The 23,838-nt window shown below is 34.7% G+C and overlaps 1 long non-coding RNA gene across 1 annotated transcript in view; it reads right to left on the reverse strand.

Annotated features, from left to right (window-relative positions):
• Positions 1-21,173, reverse strand: part of LOC113048600 (uncharacterized) — a 33,654-nt gene extending 12,481 nt beyond the window's left edge. Inside the window, exons 1-3 of the long non-coding RNA XR_003276510.1 lie at positions 21,143-21,173; positions 9,186-9,254; positions 8,028-8,190 (exon numbers count right to left, since the gene is read on the reverse strand). This is a non-coding gene — a long non-coding RNA (uncharacterized LOC113048600). The remainder of the gene's footprint in view (positions 1-8,027; positions 8,191-9,185; positions 9,255-21,142) is intronic.
• Between the last annotated feature and the right edge of the window lie 2,665 nt (positions 21,174-23,838).

Consider the following 23,838-nt stretch of genomic DNA (forward strand, 5'->3'; position numbering starts at 1 on the left):
AATATCAAATAAATTATACTAAAATACCTTTCTGTCTTAGTTGAGAAGTGTAAAAATGATCCATTTCATGTCCACTGCTTAAATGTACCTCACATCATAATTACGTCTTTCAAACTCACTAGAAGCATCAGACTCATTCAGCTCCTCACTTCTTCTTACACATCCAAGATGCACTTCCCATCACTCTCTGTGGCAGAACAAGAACAAGCATCACTTGAACGCACATCACATCACACTTCGCTCTCGAAATGCATATGCAGGGCAGTATTAGATTTGAGGGTCTTCATCAAAGACCCCTTGTGCACTAATTCTGATGAAAGGAGAATCTTGGAACATTTTCAATGTCTCTCCGTGGAAATGAACAGATGCAAACGCTCTCCGTGCATGAGGAATGAGTTACAGACCCCGGTGCGGGGTAAATTCTCTCTCCACTCGCCCTTTATCAAGCCCCTGCAGTGGGCACATTGAAGCAGATTGGGGGTGTGAGTGCACCATTCAGCTGGCACAGTTCAAACACAGGGAGAGGTCAACGAAAAACCTGGGATTTGTGCAGTGAAAGGTTTATCTGTGGGTCGGCAGAGCATTTTGACAGAACCGCAGGGAAAATATCATCTCTACCAACACCAGAGCAGACGCTCAAAATGTCTCGAGTGCTCTCTCCAGATCTGACCTTCTGGGAAGTTTTTTTTGCATTCACAAGCCACCACCACATCACATCCCTCACTAACAGCTGATGTAATGGTCTCTAAAAACACCAGCTTGCATGCGAACAGCCCCCATTTGGCAAAAGTTTCCACAGCCATATCGCATTTAAAAGTTTATAATACACCTGAAATCTCAATTCATCCCTGCAAATATTGACTCATTTTTTCATCTGCATGGCTTTAGAGGGCTTGAAATGTAGACTGTAGAAATATTAGAGATTATGCGAGTATGTCTTACAGTTATTGAAATTGTTTCAAAGTAATTTGTACATAAATTTGTTTCAGCGTGGAGCAAAAGTCTCATGAACTGCTCTCATGATACAGGAGTTTGTGCATTTTTAACACTAATGTAATCTCAAATGCAATGCAGATGCAAATGCAGTAAAAACATAAATGTACTGTAAAATAAATTAATAAAATAATAAACAATAATATATTAATAATTCATTCATTGACAGACATACCATATATATGCATTTAATGGTGCTAGAGAAAACAAGGTAGCAGTTCTAAAAACGTAAAATTAAATAAAGTGATTTTTCAGAAATATTTGACAGGTAAATGTCATTACTGAATCTTGTTTTTAAGAGAACTATCCATCTTTTTTATGCAGGAGTGTCACCTTTCAAGATAAGTCAATCTGACTTCCTATGTCATCTGTTTCCAGCTATTTTTAGCTTAATTACGAACACACTGGTTTGTATGAACACAATGCTTTTGCTGCCTTGCAAGCACTAGCGTTTCCTTCTGGAAATGCAAATCTAGTTTAAAGACTGTCATTTTAATGTCCATTTTTAGCATCATGGTCTAAACGTGCCGTTTAATAGCACTGCAGCACAAATAGCATCATAAAAGCATCTCTTAATAATGGAAGGCATGTGTCTTCAGGTGCTTGGTTGCATGTGAGTTATGCATTTATAACGTAACCTGTCAGCCATACATAACAGCAGTGCTCAGGGTGGAATTTAATTAGCCAGAAACAACAGCAAGACAGAGAGGCACTGAAGCCATGCGGTAACAACAGATTTTGATCTTTTATTTCTTCATCTGAAACTTGCATCTTGGAGCTCTGACAGAAATGTCAAAACCTGGCACGATACATAATGTGTGCATACGCCTCACCTATCTCATAATATTTCTGTTCTATCTATTGTTTATCACCATTTACAAGAAATATATATTACAAACAGGAAAATAAATAAATAAATAAATACAAATCTCACTGTTATTTATTAAGCCTTTTTGTTGACGCTCCTCAAAGACATTCCCTCAGTGGAACTTAGCATAATTAGATGAACATGAATTCCCAGATCCAATCAGCTCTAGTGTTTCCGGTTTCTTCGGCAATAATAACATGAGAGCTCACTAACAAACTAAGCGCTAACAGCCTGCTCACTTTATTTTTTATTACAGATTAAAGTTGAAATTACTCGGGCTAAATTGCTGCATTGGTAGAGTGTGAAAGTAACTGTAGCACAATCATGGTTATTTGTTTGTCCGCAAATTGGTCTGAATCACAGGATTGCTCTTTGCTAAAGGTTGAGTATGCCCTCAACAATGATTTTCGAACGCATTTTTATTCTGTGACCTTTCACCTTTGAAAAGCTGATCGGTGCTGGGAAACCAGCTGGTTAATGGTGTGTTAACTCGCTTCTCTCTTCTTCTACCACATCATTTTAAAGCCACAAGCAATTTATCTCTTTAAAGGGGGGGTGAAATGCACGTTTTCACTCAATCTCCTGTTAATCTTGAGTACCTATAGAGTAGTACTGCATCCTTCATCACTCCAAAAAGTCTTTATTTTTATTATATTTATAAGAGAAGGTAGTCTGTACCGTTTTTCCCCAGAAAAACACGAGTGGCTGGAGGCGTGACGTGTGGGCGGAGCTAAAGAATCACGAGCGCCAGTAGGCTTTTGCGTTGAGAGCGTGTGGAAGCTGTGACATTACCGTGAGGAAAAAAACATCATCCAAAACAAACCATGGCTAACAGTCAGATTCAGCCGTTTATTTATGATCCAGAATCAGATCCAGAGGCTGAAATTTAAAAAGAGAAGCAGCATCAACGACTACAGCAGCAAGTCTCTATGTGGTATGTATTGAAACTGTATATATTTGCTTAGCGGTTTTGGAAAATCCAAGTTCCACTTTATGTCGTCTTTTTTTTTTTACAAATTCGGAAAGTGCAGTTTGATGCAAACATCGCATGTTGTTTACTTGATGTGCTTATGCACTGATAGCTAAGTTAACAACACAGAGATATTTGAAGCAGTTTTACTCACCGCCTGCGGTTCCAACACACGATCGTGACCCTTTTTCATTGGGACTGCATTATCCTTAAGAAATAAATCCGGCCTCAAACTGGGCCTTGTTTGTAAAACAAGCATCTTCGAAATGCAGGGAACAAACACAAACACTTGCACATCTCCGTTGATGCTCTGTAAAAATAAACTCCATCCACTGGTCCCTTAATGCTGTTTTTTTGGTAATCTGTGCAGGGTTGTCTTGCCCTGGCAACCAAAAACACACTTCTTTTGTGACATTTCGTGACGCTCTCGCTCTGATCAGTGAAGTCTGTTGTGCTCTCAGTGCTCTGCTATATGGGAGCGCGCGCTCTTCCGGCAGAAGTGCCCTTAGGACCCATATAAGGAAATTCCGCTCCATCTAACGTCATACTTGAAAAAAACTTTCCGAAACTTGTGACAAACCGGAAGGAGTATTTTTGGAACAGAAATACTCCTTCAAACGTACAACTTAATTTTTTAAACTTTGTCCATGTTTAGCATGGGAATCCAACTCTTTAACAGTGTAAAAAACTCAGTATGCATGAAATAGCATTTCACCCCCCCTTTAAAAAAAATCATCATAGATGTTTTGCTGAACTCAACTCATAATTTAACGTCAGTGTACAGTAGTCAGCATTTGAAGTGGATAAAAAAAAAAGTTAATCAAAGTTGTCCTGACAAGAATGCATTTTGTTTTTCAGTTTTGGGATGAATTTTGATGAAAGGTTTTGATCCACTTCAAATGTTGACTACTGTATAAATAAAGAGCATTTTTTTCACATAAATGTCACTTTTGACCCTTTTAATTGTTTTATTTTAATTTAAATTTAAATTTTATTATTTTGTCCTTTTAATCATTATTTATTTATTCATTTATTTATTTATTAAATCTTATGCCTAACTTTTGGTAATATATCACGGTTTCAACAAAAATATTAAGCAGCATTATTGATAAACATAAGAAATGTTTTCTGAGAGCCAAATTAGCATAGTAGAATGATATTATTATTAATAATATATATATATATATATATATATATATATATATATATATAAAGAAACTGTATGCTTATCCCAGTGAACTAATTAATGCAATGTGTAGCAATTAATTAATGTGTTTTTTTTTTTTTTTAAATGAATTAATTTTTACATTTTGTTAAAAGACATTAATTTGATTGTAAAAATTAAATTGTAATTATATAGATAGACAGACGGACAGACAGATATTGTATGAAGTGCCGTTTTCTCAAACATAAAAACATATTTACATGTATTCAATTATTCAACATGAATAATCAATGTTACAATATCAAGAGCAATAACTGATTAACTGACTAATACTACAACATAATAATGCAATGTATAATTTATATTTTACATAATTTATTTGAGATATTTTATATTTTATATTATATTGAAGTAATTGGTAAAAGTTAAGTATTTCATTTAAAAAAAACAATTAATAAGGTAATTATAAAAACTGGTCTTACGAAATGCACTTAATATAATATATATATATATATATATATATATATATATATATATATATATATACACATACATACAATCTTAATTGTAAAATATATATAGAGACAGTTAAAAGTAGTTATGAGATAAATACATATTTGGTGGTATTCAAGGTCCCTTAAAATAAAAACAAGGTAGCAATTCTCTTTGGTATCCTTTTCCATTCCAGTCAAGCAGGAGCATCCAGAAATCCCACTGAGAGCTCTGCTGATACCATTTGTGGTGAGAAACATGCTTTCACACACAATATATAAAGTGCATTCATAGACACACACACACACACACACACACACAGGCTGCATGGCAGAGTCCAGAAATGAAAGACAAACACACACAGGATTGAACCTCAGGCAGGTCATTGTAAGCGATATGGCAGCTGCCACAACATAATTTCCAACAGTGTGTGCATGTGCGTGCTTTGACTACAAACAATGGCATTTTCCCTTCTACTGTAACTGTAATGATTGCTAATCCATTTAAGCCTTTTATCTTTGCAGCTCTGGCTGGAATATGTATGGAAGGACAAGGCAAACAGTGAGCTAAAGCCTTACGAGAAGCCTTTAATTCAGAAAACTGTTGTGGTCAGCCAGTCAGCCCTTGCTAAATTCTCCCGCTCTTGCATTTTAATTATGTTAAAAAGACACCGTAATATAAAGAAAGCCTGCAATGCAATGAAATGCAATATAATGCAATGCAATGAAATGCAATGCAAAAAAGCCCAAAAAACAGGTGCCTTAATCACAGCCAACCAGGATGTATTTGATACTTAGTATGCATAACTATGGAGTGGGATTGTAGAATAATTGTTGGTGGAGCTAAAGCATTATGTGTAACTTTAAGTTTGCGAACAAAGTTTGAAGTTGGCTTGAAAAAGCCCTGACTGAAAGTTTGAAGCAGTTCTAAAAGCTAGATGTTTTAAAGTTTAGATAGATAGGTTAAATAAAGTTGTAAAATTGCATGTTTTTATTTTTATTATTTTTCTTCATGATTATTTTAATTTCTTTTATGTAAAGCACTTTGAATTACCATTGTGTATGAAATGTGCTATATAAATAAACTTGCCTTGCCTTAAATAGATGTTGATAGCATGATTTAGCAGCCTGTTAACATGATTAGCATGTTGTTAACAAGTTTCTAGCATGATTAGCATGTTTTTAGCATGCCTTACTTGTTAGTATGTTTTAACATGATTAGCATGTTGCTAGCATGTCTCTAGCATGATTAGCCTGTGGCTAACATGTTTTAGCATGATTAGCATTTTGCTAGGATGTTGCGATTATGGTTAAAATGTTTTGCTAACGTGCTTCTAACATGATTAGCATTGCTAGCATGTTTTAGCATGATAAACATTTTATTAAAAAGTCACTAACATGTTTCTAGCATGATTATCATGTTGCTAGCATGTTTTAGCATTTCATTAAGAACTTTCTAGCATGTTTCTAGCATGATTATCATGTCGGTAGCTATATAATGTTGCTAGCATGTTTTTAGCATGATTAGCATGTTTCTGGCATGTTTTTAACATGTTGTTAGCAGGATTAGCACATTGCTAACATGTTTTGCTTACAAGTAGTTATTTTAGTTATTTTGATAGTCTGGTTTTCGAAAACTGTAAGCCAAAGCAGAAAATATAGAGAAATATACAATGAGAGTGACATTCAGCCAAGTATGGTGAACCATTCTCAAAATTTGTGCTCTGCATTTAACCCATCCACAGTGCCGAGTTTGGTGGTATTAGCTTTAAAGCTCTAGGAGGAGATGCGGACTCAATTTTGTCTCAGAAGAAGCAGTAGCAGCTTAAATATTAAATAGGTAAGTTGGCTTTTTCAAGCTTACCTAACTCTATATAATTATATTTTAACTTCTAACTTTCTAAGAGGCTTGTAAAGGCTCAAGCCACTTTGCCTCACTCATAGCCTCTTAACTGACCGATAGGCCACCTCAACAAATCCATCAACAAATAACTACTAAAAATCAATGGGCCACCAACAGGAAATCTCTAGCCCTCCAAGTAAAGCACGAGCTGAAACAGCCGCACTCAAGTACATTAATACAGTGACAAGTCCCTTCTGGAGAAGAACTACATTATAAAGCACTGTTCTCCACACTGGAAACAGAAACATTATGCTTATTAGAGGTGATGAATTATTTATGAATTTGTTAAATAACACCAACTGATTTCCGGCTAGGGTTATTCGTCTGAGAGCCAGGGATGATTCATATTTGTTTGTGTTTGACCCCACATACAACAGTTTATATAACGTATGCGACAGCAATTAATTAATGAGCATATTATATTTCACTTATATTTTAAATGTATTAATTTAATTGTAAAACATTTTTTATAATAAATATATGGTAAAATAATAATAATAATTTAATTTAAATAAGTGCAATAAATTTGTAATATATGCACAGATTGTACTGGAGGTTTCTTATTATGAAAACAGTGTAATAGTCCTCTTTAAGATATATAATATATACAATTTTGTGATAGCAATGAATCTATTAGCATATAATTACATTTAAATTAATTCATTTCATAATAGTAAAAACAACTGAACTAAAAATAAAAATAAAATAAAATATAAAATAAGTGATATATTTGACAGGTAAACTACATGACTGAATCTAATTTTCCTGTGCAAAGAAAGAAGAAAAAAAGCTATATATAAAAAAAGCAGAGCAGAGCGAGACAAAACAAACAAACAAACACTAAATAAAAACAAAACAAACCTTTATGAAATTAAATCCCAAAACACATTTAAAAAAAAAAAAGCAAAGGTCAAGTTGATTAATTGCTTAAAAATGAACATAAAAGTGTTATGTTATCAGTATATCTAGACTTTTGGTCTGTTCCAGAAACATCTATCTTGGGTGCATATATGGGTTACTATCGGTTTCATACAAACCATAAAAATACTTTTATATGCATTACTGGATTCAATTTGTTGCCTTAGCAACTACAAAACAAGTGGCCACTAAGACCCCAGCATCATGCTGTTCTGCCAAGGGTCCATTTCCACGTCAAAAGTATTCCAAACACTCGCAAGTAGACTAAAAGCTTTTCTCCACAGCGGGAGCCAGCAGACATTGACTGCGGTTTGATTAGTGGAGGTTCTGATGTGTGTGTGTGTGTGTGTGTGTGTGTGTTCCAGCTGCAAAGGCGAGATGTGGATGTAATTGCTGTAAGTGTTGGGCAGCTGGTGTGGAGGAGGCGTCTGCGATCTGCTCTCCGACATCTCTCTCTCTCGCGCTTTTTCCCTTTCCCGGTTTGCACTCTTTACATTGCACACAAACAACAATTTTGGAAGCACACAGACACACAAACCTTGACAGCATGCTCGTCAGCTGGCAAATGCATGTGAATTTCACTCTCCTCCATCTCGTTTTTACCATCTAGCCTCCTGAGATGTTCGTGGCTATATGCTAATGAAACCCTGGAACACCTGCAAACTCACTTGGCATCGTAAAAAACAGTTTTATGCTTTTGATATAATTCATAAACTCACTTTGTCACACATTTAAAGGAGGGAGCTCAGTTAGCCTCACACCTCAGGGGCGTCATCGCAGGGCCAGGAGGAGGTGAAGCCTTTCTCCTCTCTTCATTAATCATCATTAACACCGGGCGGCTCGGGCTCCACGGTCTGCCTGCCATGCTAGCACTTTTAGCATCTGGGCCAGAGACAGAGAAAGACAGAGACGAAGATGATGATAAGAGAGCTGTGAATCGTAGCCAGGTACCAAGGTACAGTTCATATAAGGTCATCAAATGTTGACTTAATTTAGTTTAGTTTACTCATTTCATGTCAATAATTAAACAATATTTTAGCAAGATTGAAATCCTAATGGAAAGTCAGCATTAAATGACAGTATTAACTATTAGTAAGATTTTGTTCTTGTAGCTCTAAGTGTAAAGCATGACGTCGGCAAACAAGGTCTTGCATTTGATTCGCAGGGAATACGTGAACTGATAAAATGAATATAATGAATTCATTGCAAGCTACTTTGGATAAAATGTGTAAATGTAGTCCAAAACAGAAGTTTTCAAACCAGGGGGCTGTATAAAAGTTGAGAGAAAAGGAGAGCAACACATGTTCAAAGATCAAAATAAATAAATTTAAACACAGCCTAAAATAAATACATTTAATTAAAATAAATATTTAAAATATATATTTCAAAAATAAATATTAAAATAAATATTACAAAGTTGACACAATATATATTAAATAATTATTTAAATAAGCATTTAATAAAAAATATGAACAAACATTTTTTTTTTAGAAATTTGAAGTAATATAAACAAAAATACATTTTGATTAAAATATGTAAAAAAAAAATATATATATATATATATATGGAAAAAAATATATGGAAAAGTTAAGAGAAAACTGTGTAACAAATGTGAAATGATAAAATAAATACATTTTAAAAACAAAAAAACGAATTGATTACAATAAATATTTAAGCTTATTTAAATTAATCAACTTGATTAGAACAAATCAATAGAATTTAAATTAAAAAATTGTTAAATATTTGACCAATTACTTCATTAAAAAAATTAAATAAATAAATAGTAAATCAAACAGTACAATTACTATATTGAGAACAAAAACTACAATATATATTCAGCATATAATATACTAACAAAAGATTATAATCTTCTACACCTGAAGCAAAAAAATTGAAGATGGGGGTTCTTCGCACGAAGACGATGATATTTGGGGGATCCACAGCATCTAAAAGATTGAAAAACCCAGGCCAAAAATATAGCCAATTGGGTTAACATTAGCATTAGTTGCATAACATAACACATAACACATAAGTTGCTTCAAAGATAGGGCAAATCATTATATTTTGCTTATAGATCATGAAGACAAGCCCTTTCCACTTCTGATAAGAGAAGGGACATGTTTTAAGAACGCAAATAGGGTTGTTTTGATTTCACATTGACTTTAATGAACCAGCAGTTGAATAGTGTAATTATTTTGCCATGCATTATTGCATTTTGTCAGTGTCTTTGTTCTCAGGAGACCCTCTCCATGCACCCTGGGGACCCCCATCTGCAATAGAGCCATCATGCCAAAATAGGCCTCACATCTGTTCAGGCCAAACGGGGGCAAGTTTAAAGCAAGACAACCCACTTTTCACTCCTAGCTGTGCATGCTTATACTCCTAAACACAATACAAGAACCAAAAAAAAACAAACAAAAAAAAACCCCCAGTGGACAGCACTGACTGAAATAGGAACACAGGTGCTGTACTTCTCAGAGAGGAAAATCATCTCAAATTTTTTATGCACATGCTTGAACAAAAGGGGTAAAGGAGGGAGGCTGTAGTTGGCGAGAAATAAGTCATTTCATTATTTAATGGCATTGTGCCGTTAAAAAGAGCACAGGAAAGCGATTGGTCAGCAGCATTTACAGTCCCACCTGTTCATCAACAGGGTTTTAAAAATCAGCAGGGACGCTGAATTATTTATCAAATGTCACAGGACCTCATTAAATCCTCAAAAGCTCACAGCACACTCCACAATGCTGAGCCCTTTGACTCCCCTCAGAGATTAAATGTAGGAGGGCAGGACGGGTTCAGACCCACTGACCCTGATTATTCCTGCGCCCCATTTGCAATCAAGTCTGTAAACAGTGTTTACATGTGTGCATGACATCCCTTTTATTAAGCCTGAGCAGTAAGAGCTCATCATAGGCTTTTGATGGAGGTTGCAATATGTCGAGCAGAGAACTTCAGTCATTCTTATGTTGCCTTAAAAAAAATATTTAGACAATTAACCTACACCTAAAAATACTTATCGAATATCAAACCAAGCAGCATCTGAATACCAATGCTGCAAAACCCAACCCAAATATAAATCCAAATACTAATCCAAATACTAAAAAGATATTATACAATGATAAATAAATAATACTTGAAATAAAAATGAAATATTTAATAAATATATAAATAAATAAAAGTTATTAAATGGATGAAAATTAAAATAATAAAACAATTTCTATATCAATAGAAATAATAAGACCAAAATATATATTAAAAGTGTACTATATCTGTTGTAATATGTAATTAATTAATTAATCCAGTTATTCTTGTGCAGCCTTAAAAAATATCTAGACTGTTAATGTACACTTAAAATGCTTGAATATCAAACTAAGTAGCGTCTGAAACTTTTGTCGCAAAATGGAAAACTTGGAAATGGAAAACCAAAATAATCAAAAAATAAACATAATTATGAAAATGTTAAATAAATAAAATGTAATATTTTAAATGAAATATAAAATTGGTAATTAATAAAATTAAATAAATAAAGGAAATCATTCAATTAATAAAAATAAAAACCTAATAAAATAAATACACAATTACATTTATCAAATAAAAGTATGAAAAACAAAAATGATTGTTTAAGGCACTGTATCCATTGTTTTACAGAACTGTTTTTGTGAAAAGTTTGGCCTGAAAAAGTGTACTTATGCTGTCATTATAAAAAAAAAAAAAGCTTCATGGTTTGACATTTTGTTATATAAATGACATTTGCACATTTTTAAGTGTGCCTTAAGTGTCCAAATACTGTTGGGGCCACTGTATAGCAAGACATATCACATTAGCATAATTCTCTCACTGTCCAATAACCTTGCAGGTTCATTTTTAGTCGGTAATTACCAGCAGCTAAATGTGCATTGCTCACCAGGGACAAAAGGGTACATCTCCATATCCAGTAGTTTGATATGTGGCTCTCCAATTCCCAGAATGCTCTGCAGAGATGTCTCTCCGTTATATTCCATGGTCAGTTTACTCAAGCTGCCTGAGGCTCTTCTTTACCACACTCACTCACACACACACACACACACACACACAGCAGCAGCAGCAAAAGCGCTCTTGTTGCTCTACAGACAAATTGTTAAGCAAACTATTGGAAATAAAACCCATTTAAAAATAATTTTATGAAGTAAAAGCTTTATTAGCTTATAAAAAAAATCTAATTTCAGGCCTGGATGAGATGTCCCTGTTAGCCGAAGAGAGCAGATGCTCCGAAACACGGATAATTTCATTTGCTATCACTCAACTGAGAATGACCCACTACCTCAGGACCGACTCAAAGCAAATTGCAACTAAATCCATTTTAGCCCAATTTTATCCCATTTTGCCTCATAATATCAGTCATGTTTGTTAAACGCTCAGCAATCCTGAGGCAAATCAACATAATGGACACCGCAGATGTTTTACAGGCATTCAGGCTCCAATATATGGTTTAAATAAGATGTACAATATTTAAGAAATACAAATACATTTATTAAATATGAAAAACAAAAACAAAAAAATCATTTAAAAGCACAAAGCTTTCATTTAAAACTCGAAAAGGTGTTCTTGTGTTCAGTGAACCAGTTAATAAAAAAAGAATGGTGTTTCCCTGTTGCTTGAGACTGTGGATTATTGCAGGTAATAATGTTTTAAATAATATTCCGTTTATTGCACAGACCGATCATTTCGCTTCATAAGACTTCAATATACTATCAGGAGCCATGAGTATTCTTTTTGTGTTGCCTGATATCCTTTTTTGACTCTTAAAGTGATGATAGCCATTGACTTGAACTATACAAATCATCAAGCATCACGGTTTCTGCTAAAATTCTACTTTTTAGATGAACATAATTTATTACTGAAGAAGAAAAGTCACCTAATGTACATGTAGATGGCCTGAGGGCGAGACAATTAACAGCAAGTTTTAATTTTTGGGTGAATTGTCCCTTTAAATGTGCTTTAACCCTTTGAGGAAAGTCAGCATTGTCTACACTGCAGTAGTTCTACAGGCACAGAATCCACTAGACTGGAGGACTGTCGAAACATTGCGCTTTTATTCGGATGTGATGAGCACTATCAAGTCCAGCAGACCCGTGGCCTCACAAGTTTACAAAGCTTAACACCCGTCCAATGAGAGACCAGTTATCCTTTTGTGCCCCTACAGATTTTTAAGCTTCTCATCCATCCTAGACGTTCCTTCCCTTTCCTTTTTTTCTGGCCTGGAGACTGTGAAAGATTTAGAGACGCGTGTAAATGAGACGGAAGCTCTTTCCCTTGTGTGCATCCCTTTTTAAAATATTGGCTTTAAAGCAGTGGAGCGTTTGGAAAATGATCTATTATGGTGCTGGGGATCATAAAAGCCAACAATGGACATCAACGATCTGCCTTCAGATCCGCTGAAGCTCAGCCTTGTGCCATTAATGGGCAGGTGTGCACGTTTGTCAAGATTTCATCATTAAATGCAAGCTTAATCAGTCATGGTCAGCCATGAAACCGCGCTTCAACAAGACCAACAAACAGAATAACAAAGTGACTGCAAATGGATGCAATCACCTGTTTCTGAGAAATAAACTCGTTCAGCATGTTAAATAATCAACCAGGCAATAAAAAGAACAGCCTTGGGTATTTTGCAGCTCAACGGGTCACTGATACTAAATCGATTAGAGAAATGAAGTGATTTCTCACCTCACTAGGGGTCACACCCTGGTCATCGCATTTTTCAATCACCAATCTCCAAGAAGTGATTCATAATCATTCACATAAACCAACCTGGCACAACCGAACTATACATCCCTGCAAAAAAAACTACAATCTATATAAAAATCTATATATATATTTTTTCATATTTAATGTATATTTAAAATATTATTTAATACACAATTTATTTAATAATAAATTATTTTAATACATGTATTATTAAATATAATTTATTATAAAAAATATAGAATATTTTTAATTTAATTATAAATTCATATCCAAAACTCACATTCCTTTCAGTACATGTAAAATAACTTTAAAGTAATTAATTTAACCATGAATTTAAAACATAATTTTTTATATAATTTATATTTAACATAATTTAATAATAATATAAATAGTTATAATTATATATATATATATATATATATATATATATATATATATATATATATATATATATATATATATATATATACATTTTTATTACAATTAATTTAACACAGATGTAGATATTTTACAATTTTGTTATAAATTCATCTGAAAATCTTACATGCCCTTCAGAAAAAAAGTATACAAAAATCATAATATTGATAAAAAATACTAAACAAATAATGAACTTAATTACTTATTTATATATAATTTATTTAAAATAAAATATTTATGATTTATATTTTACATAGTTTTTATTTGAATGTAATAGAGAATATGAAATATTTTTAATTTCATTGTAAATTTAACTCAAAATCTCCCTCAAATTCCTTGTTTGCTCAACAAGTTTAAATATGTTATGTTATATCCGTCTCATTCTGAAATATATACCACTCTATTAACCAATAAAGTGAACCAAACAAATCTATATATTAGCTGATCTAAAAGTCTAACCTGAAGTTGAGATTTTGTGCTCTCTAATAATGTATGGAATGACAAATGGTTTATTTAGTTGCACGCTTATAGCAGCGCATTATATATCTGTCACAGGCAGAAATGCATGTTGACATGCAACTTTGTACCTGTCAGTTTTCATTTTTGGTAGATCTAGAAGCTTTTGAGCTGGTTCCAAATCCATCCAAACACATATATACATATAACTTTATATGAATATATTACATTTAAAGGTACAATAACATAGAAGCAAATGAAAACATGAATTTTGTTACTTTATATACAATTAATCAATCATTCTTAATTTTCATGTTCAAAAGTAGTGCAATGGAATACAATGCAAATCTTTCAACAATTTAAACTACTCTAATATAACATGTCTTGTTTTAGAATGACAGAGCGTGGAGAGCGATGTTTATTATGAGTTCTGTATAAAGTGGTTGATGCTGACACGGCTCTGAGATGTTACACAGTATATATATATAACCTTACATAACCCTTAGAAGGACCAAAGAGTACTAATGGTGAACATTCAAACCCGCCATCATGACACACTCTTAGCCAGCTTGTGTGAATTAAACAAGGGGGAGAGAATTTAGGGGAACGCGAAGTGCACAGGCCATCTCTGTGTAGGATGAAGGCTTTTGAAGACAAATTAGATGACTAATCTGACACTTATGTGTCACTTCTGAATGTTCATCCTGCCACATCATCAGCTCTGTGCTGACAAAGTAGACTCTAATCAGTAGTGCTTTTTCTTAGGGTAGAGATATGACCAAATCTATAAACATAAGTAGCGATGAATAATATCTGAAGTAATGCAGCTTGTTGAGCAGATGTGCTGTTGGTTTTATAAGCAATCAGCATTTTCACTTGACGAATGATAAAATGAGTGGAAAAACACCATACAGTATACTTACATTCGAATGTCATAGCAACAATTTAGAACACCCTAGCAACTAAACCCTACAACCAGCCAAACTACCCAAACAAACACCCAGAACACTCAGCAACCAATCAAATTCTGTCTAGCAAGCACCCATGACACCCTAGCAACCTTTTAGAACACCCATTTGAAACCTCTTAGCAACAACACAAAAACTTTAGAAACCACCAAGAACAACCCTAGCAACCACCCAGAACACCTAAAGTACAATTACACATTAGCAATACCATATAAACAACCTGGTAATTACAAGAACACCTGAAACCACAAAGAACAACATAGCAACCACCTAAAACACACTAGAAATCACCTAACGATTACAAGAAGACTACTGTAAGCAACCACCTAGAACAACCCTAGCAACTACAAGAACACTTTAAAAACCACACAGATCATCCTAGAAACCATAAACCGGTTAACTGTCACCCCGTCTCGTATACGGGACGCCTACGTGGACTATACTATATTACAATCAAATCTAATCTAATGTTGACAAACTATACATCGTTGGAAAGGTCTTAGACTCCCAAATATATATTATACCAATATTTTTTGTTAAAAATTATGTAGGAAAAGCAATAGATTAATTTATGACAAGAGTGCACCTTCAGAAATCTCCATTACAAAAGGAGTTTTGACCTTTGTTTAAAAAAAAAAACTTCCTCGTTGCCTTTTTCTCGATCACTTTTTAGAAATCATCAGAAGTTACATGAAAACATAAAATCTCAAAATTCATCCTTCAAAACCCATTTTAAAATCACAAATCAGACATAGCATTACCATTTAAATGGCACAACAAAATCATGTTACAAAATGTTTTCAGTCATGAATTATAAAAATTGAGGTTTGTATCATGCACATTCAAGTCTATCTTCAAAAACGTGAGTGACAGTTAAGGGGCTAAACAACTACAAGAATATTTTAGAATAGGGCTGTGCAAAAAATCGAATGCGAAACGAGATGCGCATGAAAATTGCATTCGATTTTTTTGCACAGCCCTACTTTAGAAACAACCTAACAATGACAAAAACACCTGGCAACAATACTATCATTGCTGTGGCAAGATTAAATGGGTTTCTTCAGAACATTATTAAAATACACACATTCCATTACTTGAAAAAAAATAAACAGTTGTGGTAGCAACCACCCAGACCATATGACAAAACCATAGCAACCACTCAAAACAACATAGAAACCACCTAGCAACTATGAGAATACTTTAGAAACCACCTAGCAATGACAAAAACATTTTATCATCCACCCAGAACAACCAGGGCAGGTTTTCTTCAGAAAATTATAAAAAATACACATATTCCATAACAATAAAAAATGATTTAGATTATCATTTGTGCTTTTTCATGGAGTACGGCTGTATGTTGCAGAGGTGATATGGATAATTGAAGAGTCTCGGCTCTCTACCTTCCCTCAGCTCTTCTAATCTCGACAAAACCCTTCTCTTTATTAAGGGATTACACTGTTGACAGTCTATGCATACATCTTCATTTGGCTCTGTCTCCGAACAAAGGTCCACTGCTGAACTGTAATGTACCACTTGCTCCAAACGAGCACCCGTGGGCCAGAGAGAGGGGTTTTTAACGCACCACATCCATTGCAAAACTGGCGGCACGGCATGCTTTGCAGAGTCTAACCTTCTCTCCGAAGCGTGTGACACTAATTCAGCTCTGTCCACTTCAGGAAGGAGAGATAAACCCACTCTCGGCATCAGATCCACGTCACACTTGCTGAGCCGATAAACGTCTTTGTCATCCAAAGAGTATTTACATCAATTTGTACTTTTACGCTTAGTGAGCGATGTTAAATTGTTTATCCGCTGACGAGTACATTAAAATAAGGATTTCTCAGTTTCGCTGCCAAACTTGAGCACGCTTTTCATCGTGTCCTCAATATGTCAAGGCAGTAACCTGACTGCTAGTGCCACATGAGAATCAATGTTTTTAAACGAGAGAACATCTTGCACAGAAATAAATCCCGCTGGTATGTTTGCATGTTATCACATATAGTAGGAGTATTTGATGTTCCAGATGCATGTGTATTTATTCTTTATTTTTACATGTCATGTCAAGTTATCAAACCTTACAAAGGCATTACAAATGTTGTGATTGCTACGAGTATCTTGAATAGCTGATGTTTCACACAAAGGCCTCAGATATGATGGGCTTCACTACTGTTCAAAATTTTGGGTTCAGTAAAAAAATTTGAATCAATAATAATAACTAAAACTTTTATTGAGCAAGAATGCATTAAATTGATCGTAATTGAGAGTAAAGACATTTAAAATGTTACGAAAGATTTCTATTAATAAATAAATGCTGTTGTTTTGAACTTTTTATTAATAAAAGAATCTAGAAAAAATGCTTCGCGGTTTCCACAGAAATTAAGCGTATTAAAATTATTTTTGCAGTATCATGTGACACTGAAGACTGGAGTATCGATGCTAAAAAAATCATCTCTGAATTACAGGTATATAATATTTTATAATATATTAAAAAGAAAATTAATTGAAAAAGTTAAGTTTTTTTAATAAATGCAGCTCTAATGATAAGAAACTTCCAAAAACTTCAAAACCATGAAAAAAAGGGTATTAGTCCATACAGTATTTGTAAGCTTTGAGGCCACGCTCTCGTTTTCAAAGAAGTTGACAAAACTAACTTTTAGCTCATAAACGTCTTTCTCTTTCATTGAAAAGACAAAAATATTCATGAATCATCTTGTGTTAATGGGTGTGTCCAATTATTTTCGTCCAGTCAAACAGAAAGAAAATGCCCCGTCCACTAAGCGTCCCACCCAAGCCTCCTGTTTCAACAGGAAACACATTGAAGCAATGCAACACAAATAAAGAGACACATTTATTACCGTATCACAACTGCAATCAGTAGAAATATTGAGGGGAATTATTCAGCAGTCTCTTCAACTTTGACAGAGACATGTTCATAGTGTCCATGTCCAAGTCTACAGCATGTCAGTGCTCAAGTTTAATCAAGTCACCTTATATTGCACGTTATACATGACAGATGGTTTAATGCAGTCCTTATTTAGCACAAGTCAATTCAGTTCAGTACAGTAACTGTAAAGTTCTACGAGCTCAATAAAGCTATGAAGAGCGTTACAGAAGGCAATAGTGTTACTATTTAACTTGATTGATTTCAGGTAACTTCACATCACCCAGTTTATCCTCTGCCATTTTTAGCAAAGTCTTCATTCACATGCTAGCACAGGCTTTCCTGCACTAACTTCTGACTCCTCAGTTAAACACCGAGATGGATTACCCGTTGAGAAGCCACTGGTGGGGCAATTTAATTAACAAAGACGTGAGATAGAGACTTAGCGAGAACGAGTTTCAGGGCTCCCTCTTATTGAAGTGTAGCTCTGCAGATCTGAACAGTCCACTTCTGCTGACGATCCTTCTCCAATAATTATGGTCTGTTCTCCTGGTAATTGGCCACAGTGTCATTTCGCTGCATAGAAAAGAATGGTCTCTTGATACAAGACAACCTCAGCCTTTTCTCCCCTTACGACTTCAGGGTAATTTCTAAAGCAAGGCAGCACGTCGCCTCATAAATAAAAATATATATATATATTTAAAAAACCCAGAGATGGCTCAGATAAAATCATGCCGACAACATATTAAGAACACATTTACATTCAGCCATGACTCGTCTCCCACTGTGATGCAAGCCTGGCAATTAGAAGTCAAATGCTTTTGAAGTACGCCGCTGAAGTGTTCCTCTGGGTCTCTGCACTGTTATCGAAGGCTGACATCAACATTTAAGATTTTACTGAAGCACCTGTAGTGCCCTGCAGTTTAAAGTGATAGTTCACCCAGAAGTTAACATCAAAAATGGATATTTATGGTCATGGATTGACTGAATGCCTTCAAAGAAAGCAAAATGAAGGCTATTTCGCACTCCTAATGCACAGTGCACTTTGATGTAAGCTGCCTTTAATAATGCTAATCGTGTGATAGGCTACACAAAATAAGCGTCAAAATGCATTGCACACAAACACTTATCAGTTTTGAATGAATTAATCATATTTGTGTGCCATCTTTGAAGTGAAGTTCCACCAAGCTTGTTGCGATGCATTTTTGGATTGGCTTTTACATGTAGAATCTGAACAAAACAAGGGAACTTAGAAGGTAACACGACCAAGTTTTTGATTTATTTTAAGCATACATTAATGTTAGCTGTTGCTAAGCTAATAACGTGATATGAATAAGAAAATAAGTGTAAAAATGTAGCACACCGAGACTTTTCAGTATTGAATGAATCAAGTTTACTTGTATAATATATATATATATATATATATATATATATATATATATATATATATATATATATATATATATATATATATATATGTGTGTGTTATATATGTGTAGTTCAAAATATGGGTAAAACACCCATTACAACTCAATACTGAAAATTCCTTCATATCAACACATTACATTGAGTCCTATTAAAAAAAAAAAAAAAGATTTTCTTAGATTGCAAAAGGCATTCAATATTACTCATTTACACACTCTCATACCATCTTACTAAACCTGAGATACTCTAGCTTCCAGGCTGACGAGAGACCAATCACCTTCAACAAAATTATAAGTCATGTACAGCTGTGCTCTCGAACAGTATATTTGGCTGTTAAAAAAAAAAAAAGAGTAAGGCTGAATTCAGTGCTTTTATTGCTTTGTGAATAGCAATTTAAATTTAAGCACCAACCTCATTAATATTAAACACTCACCTCAGGTGCAATAAATAGATAAAATTACTAAGAGATGTAATAAATAATCTTTTATTCTTAAACTAATTCAACCATTAACCACACACCTGGCTTGTATGGCAATTTTTGCATATTTTAATGACTATATAGATAAATGAAATGAAACTACAAAGGCGTATGACATACTTATGGCTCTATGATGAATTTAAGCAAGCATAAAACATCAACAACATGTTCCCCATTTTATTTCCCCAGAGGCACCTCACTGGACCAAAATGGGGCCTACATTACCAAAACATTACCCAATAACAACAGCAGACATTCAGGTCAATGTTCAAACACTCATATTCTACCTGACCTGACAAGGCCAGAGCTCACAACTGAGACCAATTTCCCCAGCACACTCTCCAGAGCTTTAGTTCATTATTCCTAGCCCAGAGAAGACGGCGCAGTAGGGGGTGAATTCATCTGGAGATGCACGCGCCTCTCTCCAGCAGCACACTCTTCTGCAGACTTGAGATTGTAGACTCAAGGTCTTCAAAGCACATGCTAACTCGTGGTTCGCTGTTATGGCTTGAGAGCTGGTTTATTTGGTTGTGATTTTGAGGAAAGCATAATACAAGTGACAAATTAAGAGATTATTAGATGAAGAAATTAAAGGAAAAAGATCTACTGTTTGTCTACTACACTCTGAGAAAAAAAAGGTACAAAAGCTGTCATTGGGGCGGTACGTTTTAGGTTCTAATATGTACCTTTAATGTACCAAAATGGACTCTTTAGGTACAAAGGTGTGCCTTTTGGAAAGGTACTGCCCCAGGGACAACTTTTGTACCTTTTTTTCCTGAGTGTAAGAAGGACTAGTTTCCCTTCCAATCAATGGCGGCTCCAGACAATTTTGATTTTCAAGGGGGGTCTCATGAAAACCAACAAAAAATACAGTGGACATGGCTAATAACTGCATATTACTGCTACTAAACAACAAAAACACCTTTGCAATGTAAACAAATGACAGGCTACATTTGTTATTCATATCCTTCACACTGCACTTTCATGTCAAGTATATTAAGCATTTTTATTGACATTGATATTTTTACATTCATTTCCAGATAGATATTATTGAGATTACAGGCTAAAGTGGTCTTGCTGTTGTAAACAATGTTGCTATTGTAGAAAAAATATTTGCATCACATTTAAAATATAATTATATTCTAATTCATTTCTGAATTGTTATTATTTTTATAATGATAATTAAGAGAATTAAAAAATCTGAATAAGCCTTACCAGTGTTGTGATAATTATTTTTACGTGTTAAAAATAAATAAGTACTGTAATATAATAAAAGTTTAGTCAAATAACATAAAAAAGACCAGACCCCTCGATGCCTGTGAAACTTTTCTCCCTCAAACAGTGCTAGTGTTACTTCTACACTACAGGCTACATACAGCAATATAAACAACATATCTGCATGTTTTCACATCACATCGTTCTTGTAAAATAATAATAAGTAAATAAACATCAAAATCACTTCGCTGAGAATGAAACATCACTTACCAGCTGCCACGATGTTGAAAGTATCCTCTAGCAATTAAAAAATGCGCGCGTGCAGCGTGAGGAATCTTCCCGGTTGGATGAGGTAGTTGTCAGGTTAAAGGTCATCATGTTGGTCATTTTATTTACGGGCTAAATTATTATTAATAAATTCTACTAATATTATGATTGTGCGTGGGCAGGCATTCACAAAAGTTTATGTTATTTAAAAAAAAAAATTCGAGGAAATTTTGCTTTGACAAAAGGGCACTTAAGGGGCAAAGGAGCAGGTGCTCAAGTGAACCGGTTCTTTCGGACAATTCGATCTAATAAACCAGTTGGAAAAAAAATGGTTCACCGGTTCTTTTGCGCTCGATGTAATGCCGTTATTGGCGATGATTGCCCTTCATTCAAGCCTTTGGTTTACCCGCGCTTATAACATTAACACAGAATCAGTTCAGAATCAACCACCAAAAGAATCAGTTCGGTTCAGATGCGCTCTTTGTCAGTCTGCTTCACGCTGAATCACACATGCGCAGTATCATCAGCTCCTCGGTTCTTGAATCGGACGCGTCCGACAGAAACGGTTCTCGGTTCAGTGTACGAATAAATGTCGAAATAATAATTATTTATTATTGTTCTGCGTAGTTTGAAGAGAAACATTTTTGGATCTTTATCCCGAATATATATATTTTTTAATCAGGAAGAGGGTGGGGGGTCAAGCCATTTTTTGGCAGGGTCTTGAGACCCCCCAAGACCCCCCCTGGCGCCGCCTGTGCTTCCAAGGAATTCTATTGTATTTGCATTTGAAGGTTTGCGTCTTTCTCCAAGCTCTTTTAGGAGCTGCAATTATTGCAGAACATTCTTTTCACACAGTCTGTAAATGCACGTCCTGATTTTGCCAAGGTCGATGTGTTCCTAGGTCAACATATTTTGTTGACCCTGGAACAACATTTTACTCCAAAAATATATTCTTAACCATATGCCTACACCTAAACCTAACCTTAACCATGAGTAATCCCTAAAATCAGAGGAAATGATAGATGAATGACACTGATGTACAAGCACCAAACACTGATTTTAAGCATAAACTTCACAAAATCTATAAACTGGTTCTTCAAATCTGATTGGTTAATCACAATGTTGTTCCAGGGTCAACAACGATGTTGTCCCAGGAACATGTCTCACTTGGTAAAATCAGGTTAGGCGTCTGTAAATATGCCATTTCAATATGAAAAGGAAAAAATTACACGCCATGCAAAATTACACTCTAAATTAATATATATATATATATATATATATATATATATATATATATATATATATATATATATATATATATATATATATATATATATATATATACAGTATTGTTCAAAATAATAGCAGTACAATGTGACTAACCAGAATAATCAAGGTTTTTAGTATATTTTTTATTGCTACGTGGCAAACAAGTTACCAGTAGGTTCAGTAGATTGTCAGAAAACAAACAAGACCCAGCATTCATGATATGCACGCTCTTAAGGCTGTGCAATTGGGCAATTAGTTGAAAGGGGTGTGTTCAAAAAAATAGCAGTGTCTACCTTTGACTGTACAAACTCAAAACTATTTTGTACAAACATTTTTTTTTCTGGGATTTAGCAATCCTGTGAATCACTAAACTAATATTTAGTTGTATGACCACAGTTTTTTAAAACTGCTTGACATCTGTGTGGCATGGAGTCAACCAACTTGTGGCACCTCTCAGCTGTTATTCCACTCCATGATTCTTTAACAACATTCCACAATTCATTCACATTTCTTGGTTTTGCTTCAGAAACAGCATTTTTGATATCACCCCACAAGTTCTCAATTGGATTAAGGTCTGGAGATTGGGCTGGCCACTCCATAACATTAATTTTGTTGGTTTGGAACCAAGACTTTGCCCGTTTACTAGTGTGTTTTGGGTCATTGTCTTGTTGAAACAACCATTTCAAGGGCATGTCCTCTTCAGCATAGGGCAACATGACCTCTTCAAGTATTTTAACATATGCAAACTGATCCATGATCCCTGGTATGCGATAAATAGGCCCAACACCATAGTAGGAGAAACATGCCCATATCATGATGCTTGCACCTCCATGCTTCACTGTCTTCACTGTGTACTGTGGCTTGAATTCAGAGTTTGGGGGTCGTCTCACAAACTGCCTGTGGCCCTTGGACCCAAAAAGAACAATTTTACTCTCATCAGTCCACAAAAGGTTCCTCCATTTCTCTTTAGGCCAGTTGATGTGTTCTTTGGCAAATTGTAACCTCTTCTGCACATGCCTTTTTTTTAACAGAGGGACTTTGCGGGGGATTCTTGAAAATAGATTAGCTTCACACAGACGTCTTCTAACTGTCACAGTACTTACAGGTAACTCCAGACTGTCTTTGATCATCCTGGAGGTGATCATTGGCTGAGCCTTTGCCATTCTGGTTATTCTTCTATCCATTTTGATGGTTGTCTTCCGTTTTCTTCCACGTCTCTCTGGTTTTGCTCTCCATTTTAAGGCATTGGAGATCATTTTAGCTTTACAGCCTATCATTTTTTGCACCTCTTTATAGGTTTTCCCCTCTCTAATCAACTTTTTAATCAAAGTACGCTGTTCTTCTGAACAATGTCTTGAACGACGCATTTTCCTCAGCTTTCAAATGCATGTTCAACAAGTGTTGGCTTCATCCTTAAATAGGGGCCACCT

This window comes from Carassius auratus, chromosome 29 (genome assembly GCF_003368295.1).
Source record: "Carassius auratus strain Wakin chromosome 29, ASM336829v1, whole genome shotgun sequence".
Lineage (NCBI taxonomy): Eukaryota > Metazoa > Chordata > Actinopteri > Cypriniformes > Cyprinidae > Carassius > Carassius auratus.